This window comes from Balaenoptera acutorostrata, chromosome 15 (assembly GCF_949987535.1).
Source record: "Balaenoptera acutorostrata chromosome 15, mBalAcu1.1, whole genome shotgun sequence".
Taxonomy (NCBI): Eukaryota; Metazoa; Chordata; class Mammalia; order Artiodactyla; family Balaenopteridae; genus Balaenoptera; species Balaenoptera acutorostrata.
Window position 1 is genome coordinate 53,180,498 of NC_080078.1, and position 13,272 is coordinate 53,193,769.

The following is a 13,272-nucleotide window of genomic DNA, read 5'->3' on the forward strand; positions in this document are numbered from 1 at the left end:
CCATGGACGTTTTGGCCAGAATTAAATTTCAAACATGTGCTTTAGAACAATAGGTAGAATCACCTAAAGAGTCATAAAGAAAAAAAAAAAAAAAGTCAGAGAGTCATCTCCCAAACACATGCACATTTATGAAACTATAATGTGCATTTGCATTTTTCTCTAGAAAAAAAAATGCTAGTTTTATGATTCTAGATAAAGTTGCACTGAGACACACTGGGAAATTGAAGAACTCCGTATTTCCATACTTCTGTAACAGTACTGCCTACAAAGTCTACAGTCAGAAGTATTGTACTATGTAGACAGGGTCTAATTAGTTAAGGAAAAGGCAACTTCAAAATTCTGAAAATAAGACAACCTTTAGTCTCCATTTGTATGCTCTTAGGAGGCTGGAACACTGCCCCCAAAGAGTGCCGGCCTGTCAGTGTTGTCTTAAGTGGAAATGGTCAATCATTTCTATTATTTCCCCAGAAGAGGTAAGAAGAGTCACACGCATACACATTTACATGCGTTGCACGGTGCCAACTATTTCCACCCAAAATAATCATATTCACGTCGAGCCGAGCTATTTCTAGTCAGAAGCGGCGAACGTCTGGACTGAGTCTAAGGAAACCCAGCGGGCGATGACTACAGGGGAAGGGGGTGGCGGCGGGGACCCCCGCCTCCCGCGCGCGCCGGGCGCCTGGCACCGGCACCTGCACCGGCTCCGGGGCTGGGCATCTGGGTGCGCGCGCGCGCGGGCGCGCGTCCGGGACGCACCCGCCGGGAGCAAACAAGCCCAGCGGGCCCGGGCGGGCCGGAGCATCCTCGGGCGGGACCCGGAAAGCCTTCTCCTACCTGTCACTTTGCCTGGAGCTGCTGCCGCGGATGCGGCCACGGCCGCCGCCTGGAGACCCAGTGGGTGCGCGCGCGACTGTGCGCGCGCGTGTGTGTGTGTGAGCTCTTGTTTGCGGTGCGGCTCACTAACTGCTCCCGGCGCCACCAACCCCCTCCCCCCAGAAAGCGCCGGCCGCCGAGCCCCCTCCTGGCGCGCGGACCCGCCCCCCGCCCCGCCCCCGCCCCGCCCCCGCCCCCTGCCTCCAGGGCACTAGGTTCTCACCTCAGCCCCCGGCGGGGGTCTCCGCGGGCGCGCCTTGGACAAGCAGCGGGGCACCGCCGGCCCGCTGCGCCCGCCCGCCCGCCGGACTCGGCGTGTCCCGGCTCCGGGCCTCGCGGCCGGCCGCTCCCTCCTTCCCAGCCCCCGAGTCTCCCTCCTCGTTCTCGCCTCCCGGCTCTGGAGCCCGAGCTGTCGCCTCGCAGCCCCAACCTGCCCGGGCTACGGAGCATGCCCAGTGCGGCGCGCCCGGCCGGGCTGGGGGTGGGCAGGGGCCGGGCCGGCCGCGAGCCAGCGGGGCGGGGAGGGGGCGCCAGGGGTGGCGGCCGGGCTGGGTGGAGGGCTGCGCCGGGAAATGGTAGCTGGGGCGCCCGGGGAAGCCACCCTGCAGCGCGCTCCTCGGGGGTCTCTCCGGCCGCCCCCTGGGGTCCCGGCGCCCCCGCGCGTGGCCCGCGCCTGGGGTCGGAGGACGCACAGCGTGGCGCCTCGCAAGCAGCACCTGTAAGGGGTGGGGGACACCCCCCCTCCGATGCGAGACGCTCAGCCGGCTGTGGGCCCTGGGGCGAGGGTGGGGGATAAAGAGTGGAGAGGGGTCAGGACTGGCGAAAGCTGACAACCCAAAGCCTTTGGTGGGGGTCGGGTGTTTATTAGTTTATATTTTGTTTAATAAACACATAAAGCGCTTACAGTGCTTCAGGCACTGTCATAAACGCTTTTTATTCCTTTAATCCTTAAAACAGTCTTCCAAAGCAGGTACTACTATCTCCCCCTCCAGCCCCGGAGGCTTAAACTGAGCCACAGAAAGATTAAGTGGTTCCAAAAAGTCTTCCCCCATGTGCAACCTAAGAGACGTAAACCCCCCAGACTTTGGTCCCTGGGATGCTGGGGCGCAGCTCCAGCCAGTTTCCGGCCCTAACTCGCCCCCAGGTGACTCCGAGTCACCCACGCATTTAGACCCTAATGGTGTTCCCTTTAGCATCACCCTTTGTGTGGACCCTCATAACGTGAGGCTCCAGGACTCCCTCCAGGGAGGGGTCCCTCCTCCCCGAAGCCACTCCGCCTCCTCCTCCGGGCCTCCTCCGGGCCGGCGGCCACCAAAACCCGGAGACGTGGCACCTGCGCATTGGGGACTGGGGCCACGCTAGCAGCTGAACTGGGCATGCTCAGCCACAGGAGCTGGTCCGGCTGGCCAGGAGGAAAGAGCGAGCCTGGCCGCTACTGAGCGGTGGGGAGTGGAGGGGGGAAGTGGGCGCAAACAATAGCCAGGCCCCGAGGACTAGAGGCAGATGTAGATGCAAAAGGCTCATTCTCCTGACACATCCTGGCCTTTTTCAGACAGAGCAAAGAGGAGGGTGATCAAAAGTTTACCAACTGGGCATCCTTCAGTGGGAGGGGGCTGAGGGCCCGCTGACAACTCCTCAGCTAAATCGCTAAACTGCAATCTTCACTGACCCCTAAGAAAAGCTGGAAGCCACCGAGCCTTTTGAAGAAGCCAGGAAAAATAGCCTAGACTGAGTTTCCCTGCAAGATCCCAGGGAAAAGCTGTGGGGCTCTTCTCTGTTGGAGTCTTCAAGATGTGGTGATCTTGAGTGATGACAGGGTACTATGACCGCTCTCCTCAAACTGTAATGTGCACACAACTCACCTGGAGATCTTGTTAAAGTGCAGATTTTGATTCAGCAGGTCTGGGGTGGGACCTGAGATTCTGCATTTCTGACAAGCTCGAGTGCCATGCATCAGCATGGTCCTCAGATCAGACTTTGAGGTTGGGTCAGTATTTTAGGCCTGTTCTCTATTTTATATTTAACTAAGGTTTAGAAGGGCTAAGCAGTTTGCCCCAGCCAACTGCTCACACAGCCAATAAGTAATGTAGCTAGTTTCGAACCCAGTTCTGGAGGACTTCCTGTGTAAGTTCCTGTATTCTCTGCATACCACCCGTAGACGGATGAGCTAGAAGCCGTCGTCTATGCCTCTTGACTGTTTTAACAGTGGAACTTAATTTAGTACATAGTACTTCCAAATATAGTATATCAGTTAGCCCTTGCTGTGTAAAAACTACACCAAACTTAGTGGCCTAAAGCAACAACTATTCGTGCAATCAGCAGAGCAGTTGTCTGCTGTTTTCTGCTGGCTCCACTCATGCAGATGGACACGTGGAGTTTGGATCCTCATCCCGATGGCTAGGATGACAGGGTGTTTTCTCCATATGGCTTTTTTATATGGTGAGCTCCTGGCTCCCAAGAGCAAAGGAAGGCAAGCCCTAGTTTAAAACGGCATTTCATACCTCCGTTTGCTAATGTCCTATTGACCAAAGAAAGCCACATGGTCATGTCCAGACTCAAAGTATGGAAAAATAGTGAACTTCAATTTCTGATGGGAGGAGAACAAAATAGAGAGGTTTTATTTTTTGGTGTTTGGTTTCTTTTTCCCCCAATCTACTACATACACCAACTTCCATAAAAGTAACCCCCCTGCCCTAGGGTTCACTCAGAGTGTTATAGATTAAGCCTATCTTTAGTTTTACATATTGGTAAACCAAATCACAGCAGTCATTTTCTGTTTTGCTAGGTCTTTAATATTGAGTTTATTAAGGAATCTCAATTTAGAGGGTTTAAATAGTTAAATGTTATTTTGAAGTACAAAGTTCAATTCGATTCTTTTGAAGTTGTCTTTTCTTCCCTTTAATAACATTTCAGACAGTCATTCACTCAACAAACATTTTTGAAACCTTTAATGTGCCAGGCTCTTTTTTTTTGCCCAGGATACTGAGATAAACAAAAGAGACAAAATCATTGCCCCTATCAAGCTAGATATTATAAGTGGAGACAAACAATAAATAGCATATTAAAAGTGTATGCCATCAAGTAGTGCTGAGAACTATGACAGAAAGGAAAAGCAAAAGGATTTTTGAGGTGGGACGGGGGACTGCTGTTTTAGACAGGGATCAGGGACGGCCTCTCTGAGGACACAGCATTTGAGCAGAGATGGGAATAAAGAGAGAGATGTGCATATCTGGGGAACAGTGTTTCCAGCAGAGGGAACAGCAAAAGCCCTGAGACACGAATGTATTCGGCATGCTCAAGAAACAGAAAAGAGGCCAGACTGGCAGAGCGAGGCACAGAGTGGGTGGAATTGGGGTCACAGAGGCAGCAGGGAGCCAGACCGTGGAAGGCCATAGAAAGGACTTTGGGCTTTAGTCTAAGTGTGATGGAAGGCCATTGGAAGGTGTAGAGCAGAGTGGGGACGTGATCTGGTTGACAGTATAGAGAGCTTGCATTGAGAATGCCCATGGGGACAAGAGTACAAAAAGGGAGCCCATTAAAAGGACACAGCAGTGGTTCTACATGGGCAGATTTTATCATTTTCAGTTCTAAAACTTAGACTTTTAAATCTTCAACTTCAGACTCGACTTAAATCCAATCTAGTCCCCATTTCAGGCTCTAGCTGGATCCTTTACTCCTTGAAGTGGAAGGCTGGTGGCACAGGATCTAGCCCTTAAACACTTTCTCTCCTGCCCCTTGCCCTTGCCACCTGACCTTCAAGGCCTAGTTCCTCCAGCGTGTTGGGCAGGAAAGAGAAAGGAAAGGGATGAGTGTCTATCCTGGCGGCCATCGTGGTCCTTGCTTGGCTCACTGTGGCTGCTTCTCTGGCTAAGAGACCAGTGACACTGGGGCAGGTGTCCCCAGAGCCAGCTTTCTGCTGTGGAGGACATAGTGAGGCCCTTGGAGGGTCCTTCTGGACCTCCCACAAGTCCCCTCCCTCTAGCTCTGCTCCTTTTATTCCAAGCCCCATGGTTCTCTCCATGGCAGTTGAGCCCAGTACATCTTACTGCTGGGGCTCACATGCCAGGCAGGCCACTGTAGGGTGGGGCACCCACAGGAAAGTTAGCCCAGCAGCCTTCCACAGTGTCCACTGGAAGTACAGAGAAACTAGAGAAAATTGCCCATCCCGTCCAGGCTAAAAAGTTGGTAGGGAAGGAGGCAGATAAGATGGAGCTATTTCTGTCACAAGGGGATGCCTAGACCCAGTTCTTTCTCAAGAATGTGGATCCCGGAACAGGTCTTTGTACTTAACAGGCTCTAGTTTTCAGTTCTTGGGCAACATCTTGTTACGAGAATTAACATTCATCACAAGAAAGGCCAAAGCAAAACATCAGTGCAACCAGTTCCTTATTTCGATTTTTATAAAACCTATGTGCTATTGTTGCTTTATATGAAACAACATATAGAGGATATGAGAAAATGAGGACCTTTAAGTTAATAGTCACACCTGTGTTTGCAAAAGATCACATTGCACTCTTTCTAGAGAAAGGGCAGTACATCTCTTGTCCTGATTTAAAGTGGTACATTAATCGCAGCTTCCACCTAGCCCTTTACATGCGGTCTTTGGAAATGAAAAAATCACCACTGGCCCATTTGTCCAGTTTGCCTTAATTAAGGACATAATCTTTGAAAAGTGGGCAGCGCACAAAACAACCTGACATGGGCTGTCTCTGCCCCAGGGTGTCTCCTCCCTAACCTTGTGTGTCTTGTTCCACTAAAACTTGTTAGGGGCACTGAGAACCAAAAAGAATGATAATCAAGAAGATTGCCTAAGGATTCAGTTTATGTAGAATACAATGGCAGTTGGAAAAAAAATTAAACTTTCTGTTAAATTAATTTTTTAAACTTTTTTAAAATTAATTAATTAATTAATTTATTTATTTAATTTTGGCAGCATTGGGTCTTCCTGGCTGCGTGTGGGCTTTCTCTAGTTGTGGCGAGTGAGGCTACTTTTTATTGCAGTGTGCAGGCTTCTCATTGTGGTGGTTTTTGTTGCAGAGCACGGGCTCTAGGTGTGCGGGCTTCAGTAGTTGCAGCACGTGGGCTCAGTAGTTGTGGCTCACGGGCTCTAGAGTGCAGGCTCAGTAGTTGTGGTGCACGGACTTAGTTTCTCCGCAGCATGTGGGATCTTCCTGGACCAGGGTTCAAACCCGTGTCCCCTGCATTGGCAGGCGGATTCTTAACCACTGCACCACCAGGGAAGTCCCAAATCAATTGTTGATTGGAGTGTAAAGGGAAGATAGGAAGAAAAGTAGAGAAGAGCGTTTAATTCCATTCCAAACAACTTGACTTAAGAATAGAATTTTCCATGTGTGATCTAGTCTTATAATTTGACTAGAATGTAGAGGTTCAAACCCACTGTGTGATGATGATGGTAGTGATGATGGTGATGATGATGCTGATAATTGTTTTTATGGAAGTATAAAATACCCAATAAAGCATGAAAATCTTAAATGAGGGACTTCCCTGGTGTTCCAGTGGTTAAGAATCTGCCTTGCAATGCAGGGGACGCAGGTTCGATCCCTGGTCGGAGAACTAAGATCCCACATGCCGCGGGGCAACTAAGCCCACGCGCCACAACTAAAGAGCCTGCGTGCCTCAACTACAGAGCCCACACGCTCTGGAGCCTGCACGCGACAACTAGAGAGAAGCCCACGCACCACAACGAAGAGCCCACACGTTGCAAAGAACCCTGCGTGCTGCAACAGAGGCCCAACACAGCCAATAAATAAATAAATATATACATATTATATATTATATATATTTGTATATTATTATATATTATATATATATTATATATTATAAATATATATATATATTCTTTTTTTAAAAGTCTTAAATGAGAGCTTGAGGAATTTTCACTTAGATAAATACCTATATGACCACCACCTGGATCAACATTTTCAGTACCCCAAAAAGTTCCTTCATACTCCCTCCCAGTCAGTACCACACACACGCACACACACCACCACCATCACCACCACCACCATCATCACCACCACAGGTACTAATCCCTATTCTAACACCATAGAATTGTCTTCTTTGTTTTTGAACTTCATATAAATGGAATCATGCAGAATGTACTCTTCTGCCTGGCTTCTTTCGATAATTATTATGTCATAATTATTATGTCTGTGAGATTCATCCACGTTGCAGCTTGTACCTATAGTTTATTCCTTTTTATTGTTGCATTGTACATCCTTGTATGAATGTATCAAAATGTATTTATCCAATCTATTGTGATGGTAAAACTTTACAGGGATTTTTTTAAAAATGTACTTGAAGATCCTTGAAAGCCCATCCTACACTCTCATCCCACTTCCTTGGGTATTCCCTATTACTAGGACAATAGTATACTAAGTACTCCATATTTAATGGATTATTTTGTGAAAATAAAGGTTATTTTGTGTCATGGTAAAGTGAATTCCTCAGTGTTTTATGCAAAACTGCAAATAAAATTATGACATATTTCTTGATAAAAAAGGGTTTTTCCCAAGTAAGTCAAAGGACAATTAAATTATTTTTTTCTGATGCCAAAACATTTGTAATCTTTTTCTTGAAGTGTAGGGAATATGTGCTGTTAGATTTAAATTAGAAAGCTTCAAATATGGATGTCAGCATTTAACCTATGGGATATGGTTTATAAATGAGTGCACTGGTTCCCACCTACCTGATGTTTATGGCAAGATTACATAAAATGAAATGAGAGCGTATGGAAAATATACACACCACTTAATGAGGCTGCTAAACCGCTGGCCTAATTGCATGGTTTTATGTTTCTCTCCATTCTTTCAATGTTAACAAATCAGCTTTTTAAAAAATACAGTGATTTGTTCCTACCATCTCTTATGCAGCAACAAGATTAGAAAAATACATTAACTTACAATATAAATATCAATTGCACATTCAACAAGGCTCAATGTTCTTTTCTTTCCTTCACTGACTCCATATGGTTGGAATCACAACAAAAGCACAATTCAGTTAAATTGATTGTTCCTCCATGTCTCAGGAAGACCAAAATTTTCACCCACGTGAAAAAATAAATTTCTTTGATCTCCCTCTTTTAGTCATTTTTGCCATTGTGGTTCATGCTAGCCAAGATAAAAACAATGGATTTTTACAACTTTCCACCCAGAAGTGATTTAGAGGATCATGTGATCCAATCACTTCAACTAATGGATGAACATTTTAAATCTCAGAGAGGCTCTCGTGACTTGCTCAGGTCGATGGCATACTGGGACCCCAACCTCTGTGTCCTGTCTGCTAACATGTCGTTGCCCCAGCTGAGTCACTGGGTTGGGTCCCATGTTGAGGGACAGGACAGGGTGATCTGTTCATGATGGGAGGGTGCTGCAAAGGGAAGGGTGAATAACTGAGGCCATCATAGCCATCTGCCACACTGCTTCACATTCCTTGAGGGTAGGGAGCATTTCCTATCTAACTTCTAATCCTCAAGGCTCAGCATGGTGCTTGGAACACAGTGAGGTAGTAATAAATGTTTGCTGAGCTAAAAATGAATGGCCCTGCAAGCCACCGAGTGGCTGGAACCAGAACCAGTGAGTCATTTTTTACTTCTTTTGCAACCTCACATTACACCTCAAGCGGTCACTAAGTAATATTGATTGACTCTGTTTTATAAATATCTCTTAAATCATTCTTCTTTCCATTCAAGACTCAGCTTCTCTAACCCCTCCAGGAGGAATTAAGCTTCTTATGTTTCCCCAAAGCACCTTGTACATTTCTATTTTATAGCACTTGCCTCATTGTTTACAGTTATCTGTTTGTCTGTTTCACCTTAAAGGAGTGTGAAACTCTGGAGGGCAAAAATCAGGATTCCAACTCTTTTTCTTGCAAAAGAAATAGCAGTATATATTTTTAAAATAGGTAATACAGGCACAAGATACAAAATTCAAAAGTAAGGACTACTTCCCACCCACAAGGCTTCAAGTACCAGGAGGAAATCATATTCCTGTGCCTATGAGTCTTTACCATACCAACTTATATACATGTATTCTTTCTACTTCTTACACACTATAGTGCTTTTTAAATTTAGTCTATTTTGGAAATGATATACACACTTGTAGAGCAGCCTTAATCTTTTTAATGATTTCATATCATTCCATTGTATGGATATGCCATAATTTATATCAGTACAGTTAATTACTAGTCCTTGCTGTAAGCAATGTTGAAAGTAATATGTTTTCACTTCTTCCCCATTCCTCTTCCTCCTCTTCACCACCCAAAATTTAGTTACTTATGTTATTTTGTTTGTGTTTATGTTTGTAGCTTTAAATATATCTTCACTTCTGTTACTTGCTTTATTGATCTGTAATAATATCTTTGACACTGGCTGTAAAGATTATCAGTATATTTATACTACTTTCCACCTTTTCTCCTTCTTCCTTTCCTGAATGTTACTTATATTATTCCTACATTTTCAGGGTTTGGTTGGCATTTGATTTAGTCTTACTCTTATGATTAAATAGATTCCCTGGTAGTCCATTTGCTCTCTTTTCTCCATTTAAAACTTGGTTTGCTGAAATTTGTCCGCTAGTATCTTTTAAACGGATTGTGGGATTCATAGTTCCTAATGATTGCATGTCAAGATGTCTGTTTGTTCACTGTATACTTGAATGATTGTTTGGCTTTATATAAAATTCTTGGTTTACCTTGTCTTTCCTTCAGGACCTTATAGGACTTGCTTCTAGTATCTAATGTTGCTGTGACAAAGTCTGAGGCCAGCCTAATGTTTTCCCCCTGAAAGGTGATTAATTTATGTATCCACATCCACAAAGAATTCTTTCTTTATCTTTCAAGTAAAATAATCCTACTAGAATATTTTTGCATCAGTGGTAATATTTAGTGGTGAGAGATGGCATGCCTTTTTAAGCTTTAGATTCAAAGTTACAATGTCTGGAACATTTTCTTGGGTATCATTAAATATTTTATGTTCTATTATTTCAGTTCTCTATTTTATTTATTTAAAATATTTTAATTGCAGTATAATTGACTTACAATCTTATATTAGTTTCAGGTGTACAACATAGTGATTTGATATTTTTATACATTACGAAATGATCAGCATTATAAGTCTAGTTATCATCTGTCACCATACAAAGTAATTACAATACTATTGACAATATTCTTTATGCTGTACATTATATCACTGTGATGTATTTATTTTCTAACTGGAAGTTTGTACCTCTTAATCCCCTTCACCTATTTCATTCATCCCCCCCACCTATCTCCCCTTGGGCAACCACCAGTTTGTTCTCTCTATCTATGAGTCTGTCTCTATTTTGTTATGTTTCTTCTTTTGTTTTGCTTTTTAGAATCCACATGGAAATGAAATCATATGGTATTTGTCTTTTTCTCTCTGACTTATTTCATTTAGCATAATACCCTCTAGGTCCATCCATGTCATCAGAAATAGCAAGATCTCATTCTTTTTTACGGTTAATATTCCATTAACCACATCTTCCTTATCCATTCATTTATCAATAGACACATGGGTTGCTTCCATATCTTGGCTAGTGTAAATAGTGCTGCAATGAACATAGGGGTACACATATCTTTTAAAATTTGTCTATTTTCTTCAAAAAAATCCCCAGAACTGGAATTGCTGGATCATACAGAAGTTCTAAATTTTAAAATAGGAGAAAGAACAACAATACTTTCAATCTTCTAACTCAGTTTTCTTTTCATTTCCAATGTCTGATATGCTTAATAACTATTTGCTAAAAGATAAAGAAGGAAGGGAGGAATATTAGTTTCCTATTGCTGTTGTATCAAATTACTTATAATCTTAGTGGCTTAAAACAACATAAATGTATTACCTTACAGTTCTGTAGGTTAGCAGTCTGAAATGGGCCTCCCTGGGTTAAATTCAAGGTGCCAGCAAGGCTACCCCCACTTCTGAAGGCTCCAGGGGAGAATCCATTCCCTTGCCTATTCCACCTCCTAGAGGCAGTCCACATTCCTTGGCTCATGGCCCTCTTCCTCCATCTTCAGAATCAGCAACAGAAAGTAATGCACTTTTCACATGGCATCATTCTGACCTTCTTTTCTCCCTCCCTTTTCCACCCTTGAGGACATCTGTGATTACATTGGGTCCACTTAGATAAGCTATAATAATCTCCCAAATCTCAAAAATTTTAATTTAATCATATCTGCAAAGTCCCTTTTGCCATGTAAGGAAACATATTCATAGGTCCTAGAGATTAAGACATGGACTTCTTGGGGAGGGGACATTATTCTGTCTACCACAGAGGAGGAAAAAGCAGTGTAGGAAAAGGTAAGTCACTTGTTCTTATGCAAATTTAATTCTATACTGCAATAGTGAGTTCCTATTAATAAGAGCTTTAAATTTTCACAGTGATCAAGCACTTGGACTATCTGTGAGAAAAGTGAAAATCTTGTACATTTCAGAGCAAGGTTGAAAATCATATTGTGGCTCAAATAAGCAGGAAGATGCCTTGATTAATCTTGTATCTAGGAGGAATAAAATATATGATTAAAATATATTATTTGAAAAGTCTGTTAAAGCATTTCCTAGATGTTCTGGTTATCAATGTAGTAAGTAGTATAAGAGGTTAAATATAAATATAAAATTAAGTTTAAATTTAAAATAACATATATAGTTTAAATATAAGAATAATATGTGAATTAAAATATACCATATAATAGAAAAGCAGATAGATATAAAGGATTGGTAAACACTAAACTTTGAGAGTAAATGAGGAAATGTTTCAAATTTATGAGATGAAAAGAGGCTTTTCTAAACTTAGGTTTTGAAATCTATGTTTATCATGGGAAATAAGATGAAACAAATGGGAAACTTTTTTTTTTCACATCTTTATTGGAGTATAAATGCTTTATAATGTTGTGTTAGTTTCTTCTGTACAACAAAGTGAATCAGCTATATGTATACATATATCCCTATATCCCCTCCCTCTTGAGCCTCCCTCCCACCCTCCCTATCCCATCCCTCTAGGTCATCACAAAGCATTGAGTTGATCTCCCTGTGCTATGCGGCTGCTTCCCACTAGCTATCTATTTTACATTTGGTAGTGTGTATATGTCAATGCTACTCTCTCACTTCATCCTAGCTTCCCCTTCACCCCTGTGCCCTCAAGTCTATTCTCTACGTCTGCGTCTTTATTCCTGCCCTGCCACTAGGTTCATCAGTACCGCTTTTCAAATTTCCATATATATAAGTTAGCATACGGTATTTGTTTTTCTCTTTCTGACTTACTTCACTCTGTATGACAGATTCTAGGTCCGTCCACCTCACTACAAATAACTCAATTTCATTCCTTTATATGGCTGAGTAATATTCCATTGTACATATGTGCTGCATCTTCTTTATCCATTCATCTGTCGATGGGCACTTAGGTTGCTTCTATGTCCTGGCTATTGTAAATAGTGCTGCAATGAACATTGTGGTACATGTCTCATGCCCAGTAGTGGGATTGCTGGGTCATATGGTAGTTCTATTTTTAGTTTTTTAAGGAACCTCCCTACTGTTCTCTATAGTGGCTGTGTCAATTTACATTCCCACCAACAGTGCAGGAGGGTTCCCTTTTCTCCACACCCTCTCCAGCATTTACTGTTTCTAGATTTTTTGATAATGGCCATTCTGACCAGTGTGAGGTGATACCTCATTGTGGTTTTGATTTGCATTTCTCTGATGATTAGTGATGTTGAGCATCTTTTCATGTGTTTTTTGGCCATCTGTATGTCTTCTTTGGAGAAATGTCTATTTAAGTCTTCTGCCCATTTTTGGACTGGGTTGTTTGTTTTTTTGATATTGAGTGGCATGGGCTGCTTGTATATTTTGGAGATTAATCCTTTGTCAGTTGCTTCATTTGCAAATATTTTCTCCCATTCTAAGGGTTGTCTTTTTGTCTTGTTTATGGCTTCCTTTGCTGTGCAAAAGCTTTTGTTTCATTAGGTCCCATTTGTTTATTCCTGTTTGTATTTCCCTTACTTTAGGAGGTGGGTCAAAAAGGATCTTGCTGAGATTTATGTCATAGAGTGTTCTGCCTATGTTTTCCTCTAAGAGTTTTATAGTGTCTGGCCTTATATTTAGGTCTTTAACCCATTTTGAGTTTATTTTTGTGTATGGTGTTAGAGTATGTTCTAATTTCATTCTTTTACATGTATCTATCCAATTTTCCCAGCACCACTTATTGAAGAGGCTGTCTTTTCTCCACTGTATATGCTTGCCTCCTTTATCAAAGATAAGGTGACCATATGTGTGTGGGTTTATCTCTGGGCTTTCTATCCTGTTCCATTGATCTATATTTTAGTTTTTGTGCCAGTACCATATTGTCTTGATTACTGTAGCTTTGTAGTATA

At 43.1% G+C, this 13,272-nt stretch overlaps 1 protein-coding gene across 8 annotated transcripts in view; it reads right to left on the reverse strand.

Annotated features, from left to right (window-relative positions):
- PLCB4 (phospholipase C beta 4) overlaps positions 1-1,261 on the reverse strand; it is a 414,289-nt gene extending 413,028 nt beyond the window's left edge. For 6 of the 8 annotated variants that reach the window (XM_057529618.1, XM_057529611.1, XM_057529619.1 and 3 more), the window contains exon 1: positions 1,097-1,261. The gene's annotated coding sequence lies outside the window, so the exon portion shown is untranslated. Of the gene's footprint in view, positions 1-834; positions 913-1,096 lie in introns of those variants that run through there. The other 2 variants (XM_057529613.1, XM_057529612.1) reach the window with 2 other exon arrangements.
- Positions 1,262-13,272: the final 12,011 nt, after the last annotated feature.